Below are 7,799 nucleotides of genomic sequence, written 5' to 3'. Positions count from 1 at the left end.
TAATTTTTATGTATTTATCTTGTTAATGGTCACTTATTGCACTGGCTTATTGCTTCTAATGGTTTTTCAGTTCTTTTTATTGGATTTTTCCAGTTATTAAATCATATCACCTATAAATAAAGATAAAATTTGCTTTCTCCTTTCCAATACTTTACATATCTTTTTTTTTCTAATTCAACTGGGCTGGTATTCCCAGAACCATGTTAAAATAAAATGATGAAATCACTGTTACCTTGTTTCTGATTTTGCTGAAAATGCTTCTGTGGTGTTCGCTCATTAATGACTGTGGCTTTGACTGAAAATATAATATTTATCAACTTTATAAAGTATTTTTAAAAGGACTAGTTGAGAAGTATTTTGATACTGTTCATGGGGTTCTCAAGGCAAGTATACTGAAGTGGTTTGCCATTCCCTTCTCCAGTGGACCACATTCAGCTGTGGTCCATGCGATCAGATCGACTAGTTTTCTGTGATTATTTCAGTGTGTCTGCCCTCTGATGCGGAGAAGGCAATGGCAAGCCACTCCAGTACTCTTGCCTAGAAATCCCATGGATGGAGGAGCCTGGTAGGCTGCAGTCCATGGGGTCGCTAAGGGTCGGACATGACTTAGAGTCTTCACTTTCACTTTTCACTTTCACACATTGGAGAAGGAAATGGCAACCCACTCCAGTGTTCTTGCCTGGAGAATCCCAGGGTAGGGGGAGCCTGGTGGGCTTCCGTCTATGGGGTCACACAGAGTCGGACACGACTGAAGTGACTTAGCAGTAGCAGCAGCAGCCCCCTGATGCCCCCTCCCAATACCTACCGTCTTATTTGGGTTTCTCTTACCTTGGTCGTGGGATGTCTCTTCACAGCTGTTCCAGCAAAGTGCAGCCGCTACACCTTACCTTGAACGAGGGGTATCTCCTCAAGGCCGCCCCTCCTGACCTTGAACGTGGAGTAGCTCCTCTCGGCCCTCCTGCGCCCGCGCAGCCACCGCCTATTGGACGTGGGGTAGCTCCTCTCAGCTGCGCTTCTGTGAGTGGTGGTTGCGCCGGAGCGGGCGTCTGCACCGCGGGAGCCGGCATCTCTCGCGTCTGCGCAGCAATCATGAGGAATGCTGGGCTGGAAGAAGCACAAGCTGGAATCAAGATTGCTGGGAGAAATATCAATAACCTCAGATATGCAGATGACACCACCCTTATGGCAGAAAGTGAAGAGGAACTAAAAAGCCTCTTAAGGAAAGTGAAAGAGGAGAGTGAAAATGTTGGCTTGAAGCTGAACATTCAGAAAACAAAGATCATGGCATCTGGTCCCATCACTTCATGGGAAATAGATGGGGAAACAGGGGAAACAGTGGAAACAGTGTCAGACTTTTTTTGGGCTCCAAAATCACTGCAGATGCTGATTGCAGCCATGAAATTAAAAGACGCTTACTCCTTGGAAGGAAAGTTATGACCAACCTAGATAGCATATTAAAAAGCAGAGACATTACTTTGCCAACCAAGGTCCGTCTAGTCAAGGCTATGGTTTTTCCCATGGTAATGTATGGATGTGAGAGTTGGACTGTGAAGAAAGCTGATCGCCGAAGAATTGATGCTTTTGAACTGTGGTGCTGGAGAAGACTCTTGAGAGTCCCTTGGACTGCAAGGAGATCCAACCAGTCCATTCTAAAGGAGATCAATCCTGGGTGTTCATTGGAGGGACTGATGCTAAAGCTGAAACTCCAATACTTTGGCCACCTCATGCGACGAGTTGACTCACTGGAAAAGACTCATGCTGGGAAGGATTGGGGGCGGGAGGAGAAGGGGACGACAGAGAATGAGATGGCTGGATGGCATCACCGACTCGATGGACATGAGTTTGAGTGAACTCCGGGAGTTGGTGATGGACAGGGAGGCCTGAGGTGCTGTAATTCATGGGGTCGCAAAGAGTCGGACACGACTGAGCGACTGAACTGAACTGAGAGGTATTAGCACATTCCTTTTCTGCATCTTTAAGAATGATCATATGGTTTTCTTCCTATAATTATTAATTTGAAAATTATAGCAATACATTTCTTAATATTGCCACAAGTTTACCTAGCTGAAATGAAACTTAACAAGGAATATTTTTTTTAATGCAATGTTGAATGCTATTTGCTAATATTCTATTTGAGCTTTTGCATTTTTTATTTTTTGAAGTGTAGTTAATTTAATGCTGTGTTCATTTCAAGTGTACAGCAAAGTGATTCAATTGTAAATATGTATATTTTTTCAAATTCTTTTCCTTTATAGGTTATTAGAACGTACTGAATGTAGTCTCTGTGTTATACAGTAGGTTCTTGTTATTTATTTTATAAGATTTTTGTATTGTTATTCAACTGTGGAAGATATTTTGGGAAAATATATTTATAACTTCTATAATTATTGCTATGCTGTGCTTAGTCACTCAGTCATGTCCAACTCTTTTTGACCCTGGGGACTGTAGCCCGTCAGGCTCCTCTGCCCATGGGAATTCTCCAGATAAGAGTGGGTTGCCATGCCCTTCTCCAGGGGATTGTCCCAACCTGGGGATCCATCCCAGGTCTCCCGCATTGCAGGCAGATTCTTTACTGAGTGACTAGAGAAGCCCAAGAATACTGGAGTGCGTTGCCAATTCCCTTCTCCAAGGATCTTCCCAACCCAGGGATCAAACCCGGGTCTCCTGCATTGCAGGTGGATTCTTTTTTACCGTCTGAGCCACCAGGGAAGGTTTATAAAAAGGCATGTGAACGTTTTAATATTTCCTTCATGCTCTTGACTAGTTTAAATCATAGGGGAATTATCTGCTTCTTAAGGAACCATTGAAGTTTTAATCTGGGAAGTGGCTTAATAAAAATCTCTCCTGGCAGCAATGTGCAGAAGAGACTGGAGACGGGAAAACAGCCTAGAAGTCATTTAATGGTATGGGCATGAGATGAAGAAGGACTGATACAAAGAGGAAGAGGTGAAAATGCTGCAATTGGAGGCATGGTTATAGAAGTGAGAGACACTTCAATAAAAGGAGAGAATTTGGTAGCTGATAATGTTGCCAAATAAAATACTGGGTGCCAAATATTGAGTGACAGAGAGGAAAGATTGTATAATCCAATGCACATTTTGATAGGTAAAAGCTCTTTCTCTTGAGCAACTCCAGTGATTGTGTAACTGAAAAAAAATTACCATTTTAAATAATGAGAAAAGAGCAGCAGTGGAAAGAACAACCTAGAGTTCACACATGATTTGTTTTATGAGGTTAGAAGTTTAAGTCTGTTTTCTTTCAGAACAGGGACAATGGTAAGACCTTTTATGACAGCACTGAGTTTACTTAAGAAAAAAATGCACCTTCCTTTTTTTCTTTCCTACTTCACTAAAGTAATGAAAGGATGGTAAGAAAGTAGAACAAATGAACATGATTTTAAAAAGCCCAAATATTTTTTCTGAGTAATTTGAGTTTCACAAAGGAAGGATTTCTTTATAGAAGGAGATTTTGATACTAAAATGCTTAAGTCATTTGTTCTAACTTTGTGACTCTTTGAAGAATGGTGAAAATTTTGAGTGTATGTTCTATATTCTTAACTAGAGCCATAGGATTTTTTTCAAATATTAAAAGCGAATTTTGAGCCACAGATTATTTTCACAATATTGCTTAACTTAAAATAAGTTAAGTTTAAAGGAAAAATGCAAAACACTCAGCAAGTGTAACTATAATTTTCTGAAATAAAAATCATGAGTCTTTGTAAAAGAAATAGGTTAATACTTAGAGCTGCATCTCATTGTAGAGTTGGAGATATTTACGACTTCTAACTGATCTTTTTTCTGACTTCTTACATTATTTTAATTCAAAGATTACAAGGAAAGAAATTCAGGCATTCAAAATTGTTTTTAATTTATTCATTTTAATTAGAGGCTAATTACTTTACATTATTGTATTGGTTTTTCCATACACGTACATGAATCTGCCTGCGGTGTACATGTGTTCCCCATCTTGAACCCCCTCCCACCTCCCTCCCCATCCCATCCCTCTGGTTCATCCCAGTGCACCAGCCCCGAGCATCCTGTATCATGCATCAAACCTGGACTGGCGATAAATTTTTAGCTAAATACACTGAACATCTTTGTTCAGTAAAATGATCTTCTCAATTTAAAATTTTATTATTCATTTATGATAAATTAATTACTCAAGTCCAGTGTGGTGCAATTAACTTTTTCATACTAAATAACTGATCTTTTATTTGTAATTTCTTTGTTATTCCTATCCAACATAGAAATGTCGGTTTACAGAGACAGCAATAAGTTTTTAATATTCAGACTAAGGATGTTGAACATTTAATCCTTTGAGATTTTATATTACATTGAGTTATGAAATCAATGAGCGCAAATGACTTCCATGTATTTTTTATTATCACCTCAAGTTTCAATCCAGAAAAGACTAAGAGGAGAGCTTCTCTGCATTCAATTTGGAAATCAGCTAAATTCAAACCATTTGGAGAAGAAGATGCCACATGTTAAATAGGTGTTTAGAGACTCTGACTTGTTGAGAAAAGAGAGAGAGCAACAGAGACCAAAGACAGCACTACTGTTCATTAAAACACATGCATCTTGCTCTACCCAGGAGTGACTAACCACCCTCATAGATTATCCCTGTGTGTGTGTGCTCAGTTGCTCATTTGTGTCTGACTCTGCGTCGCCATGGACTAGCCTGCCAGACTCCTCTGTCCATGGAATTTTTCAGGCCAGAATACTGGAGTGGGTTGTCATTTCCTCCTCCAAGGGCTCTTCCTGACTCAGGGATTGAACCTGCTGCTCCTGCATTGCAGGCAGATTCTTTACTACTGTACCACCTGGGAAGCCCAGATTATCCTTACTGTCCTGATTAGTTCTGATTCCTTCTGTCCACTAAGTGTCAGCAGGGCATTCTGAATGAAATTCCCCCTCCTCTTTCTTAGAGGTTTTCTGCCTCTAATCCTTACCAACCTCATCAGTAACAAGGGTTTTATGAAGTAATGTAAGACATCCAAATCTTTCAAGCTGCAGCAGCTACCTGTTGTGTAAACTGAATTCCTTAACAGCAAACCCAACCCAAATGGCTCTCAGACGGTGCTGACCAAGAGAAAGCTGAGTAGAAACCAGTGATCTAGACAGAGATAGTTTCTTCTCTGGCAGTATTCCCCTGCTAAAGGGCTCCTGCTACAACCCAGAGCCCAAGGAGTTCCTCTATGTAAAGTTCTGGATAGTCTTAGGAAAGAAGAAATACCCAGTATGTCAGCACTGGATTAAGGGTGTAAGACATGATGGAGGAACATATTAATCATTTCCAAGTATTCTTCCTTGAAACTTGGAAAGAGAAAATCATTTCCAATATTGTTAGAGGATGGTTGTTTGTGAAATGGAAAAGATTATTTCAATGAAACTAATAAACTTAACTGCCAAAGAATATTTCACTCAGTAGTTCCTACTAAACTATAATTTATTCTCTATAATTTATTCCTGCCCCTGCATTTTAAGGAACAGGAATATTAGTCCTGTTTTACCTGAACTGTACTGACAGTGAAAATGTAGCATGTGATGCTGGTCAAGAGACCGACTTTCTTTAACAAACATGAGAACTTAAAATGCAAATAAGTACTGACCTTCAAAATAGTTACCTTTGAAAGAAGGCATGTGCCTCTGTTGTCTTTGTTTAAAATACCTTGGGAATTGTTTCCAGAACTGGTTCCAAAGTCATACAGGCAAAACAAAACCACTCAAAATGAAAATAAAAACCATTGCTATGCCTGTATAGGTATATTCCATAGTATAGATATAAATTATTTTATACTTTACATAAATGACTTTCCAACTTTCTGAGCTGCTGAATTTTCTATTTAAAGGGGATGTTACAATAATCTCCACAGTAAACAGATAATAGAGAAAGTAATCTGGAGAAAGCTGTGCTGGGGGTGACTAGACTCCTGACAACTTGCTCCCTTTAATCTCCTCCTTCCCTCAATCTCTACCTAGGGCTGTAAGAAACTTGTCTGGGACACAGAGCTCTGTAGAACACTTTTGAAAGCACTATTTTACATGTCTGTCAATATTATATTAAAAATATTAGCAGCAGTGAGAAAGCTCTGCAAAAAAGCAGTGCTCACAAACTTGGGTGTACAAACCTTTCACACACTGAAGTCTGCAAACAATATTTTTTAAGAATCTGAAGAGCCAGAAACAAAACTTAAAACCGAATCAACCTAACTTCTATTTTGAGATTATCACTCCCCTAGGATGGCATAAATTCAGTTCTCATAAAGGTTGGATTCTTCCATTTTTTCAGGGTTGTATTTAAAATTCCCAGTGCAGAAAGAAGAGGGGAGTAAAGATATTGGTTGGAGATGGATATCTGGTCCTTGAATCATACGTCACAAAGGTCTGGGTCATCAGTCTGGAGATTGCTGCCGAAAGTCCCTCATTCTTGTCTGATGGCCCTTCAACTCTAAAACCTCTGTCATATGCTTCCTCTATATGCCAAGGCACAGGAACTCTGTAAGGTTGCTCAGGGCCTCATCCATCTCAGCATGACTTGCATGCATTTCCTCCTTGGAATCTCTGCTCTTATCACTTCCTTTCCTTCCCTCCTCTCCACTGGGTTGGGGGAGGGCCTTCTCTCTAATTTGGGAAAAATCCTCCTCCCTATCATTCTTGTTTTTTTGCCTCAGAGGCTCCTAGAATAATAGGCTCAGGTTTTTATAGAAACACAAAAACCAGGAAACCCTGCTACAAACCTTCACGGATATCTGCATGAATGACAGGAAGGCAAAAGAGTGAAATGCCCAAAGGAGTCACAGGAATATAGGTTAATATCTGAAAAATACTATTTCACACACAGCTAAGGTAGACGAATACTTGCAAAATTATGCATGCTTTTAACATCAATGAGGGGTCATCTGATTCAGTAGCACAGTACTTTTATCAACATAGGCAAATCATCATGGTGCAATCATAAGAGGAAAGGGTTTTTCACTTGTGGAACCCCAAGTGCTCTGTTCTTCCGCATACCGCAGCATGGAGAGATGAAAAGGACTAAGTAAAATGGCTGTAGGATGGGAAAGAACCCTTCCTGTCCCAGCTGAACTTTGGGGTCATGAATGTATAAATGAAGTCCCTGAGCACCTTGTCATCAGGACTTTATCCAGCTGCAGCAACTGCAGCAATAGTGGAGTCTGGGAGTCCCTTGGAGCAGCAGCAGAGAAGACTGATTCAGGGCTAGGGAGTGGCAGAGGTATGTGGGTTAAAAATGACTATGAGCTCAGAGAATTGAAGGTACTCTTGAGAGGACAATTACCCATGAATCCAGACTGAATCAAGATTAAAGCAAGATAGGTAGTACCTGCCAGGCATGTGGGTTTAATGAGAGAACACACTAGAGAGAAAGCGTTGGAGGTGGGTTGTAGGATTCTTCCTTAAAGATTATCTGTGGCTTCTAGGGCCTTTGGGTACTATAAATTAAGAGCAAGGGACTGTTGGGAAGCAAATCCTATTTATTGTCAATATAACATCCTTCCAGACTACATAAGTGAAATCTACTCTGAACCCAAAAGGCCTTAGAGAGGAGTACCATAAATATTCCATTAGGTCTGTTTTTGTCAGTTCCACTGTCAGGAAGTCTGTCTTCACTGTAACCATAAAAATGATCAAGTAGTGTGAGGGTAGGAAGAGCTAATGAAACATTATCAGGGGATATCAAAGAAATTAGTAATTGCTACAACCTTTTCCCTTTTTCCTGATTTTTTTCTGATGATCTATGATTTTTTCTTGCACAGTGAATGACTGTGTCACACTTTT

Source organism: Moschus berezovskii, chromosome X (genome assembly GCF_049115385.1).
Source record: "Moschus berezovskii isolate FMDL1 chromosome X, NW_MosBer_1.0, whole genome shotgun sequence".
Taxonomy (NCBI): Eukaryota; Metazoa; Chordata; class Mammalia; order Artiodactyla; family Moschidae; genus Moschus; species Moschus berezovskii.
This window is presented reverse-complemented; position numbering follows the sequence as displayed.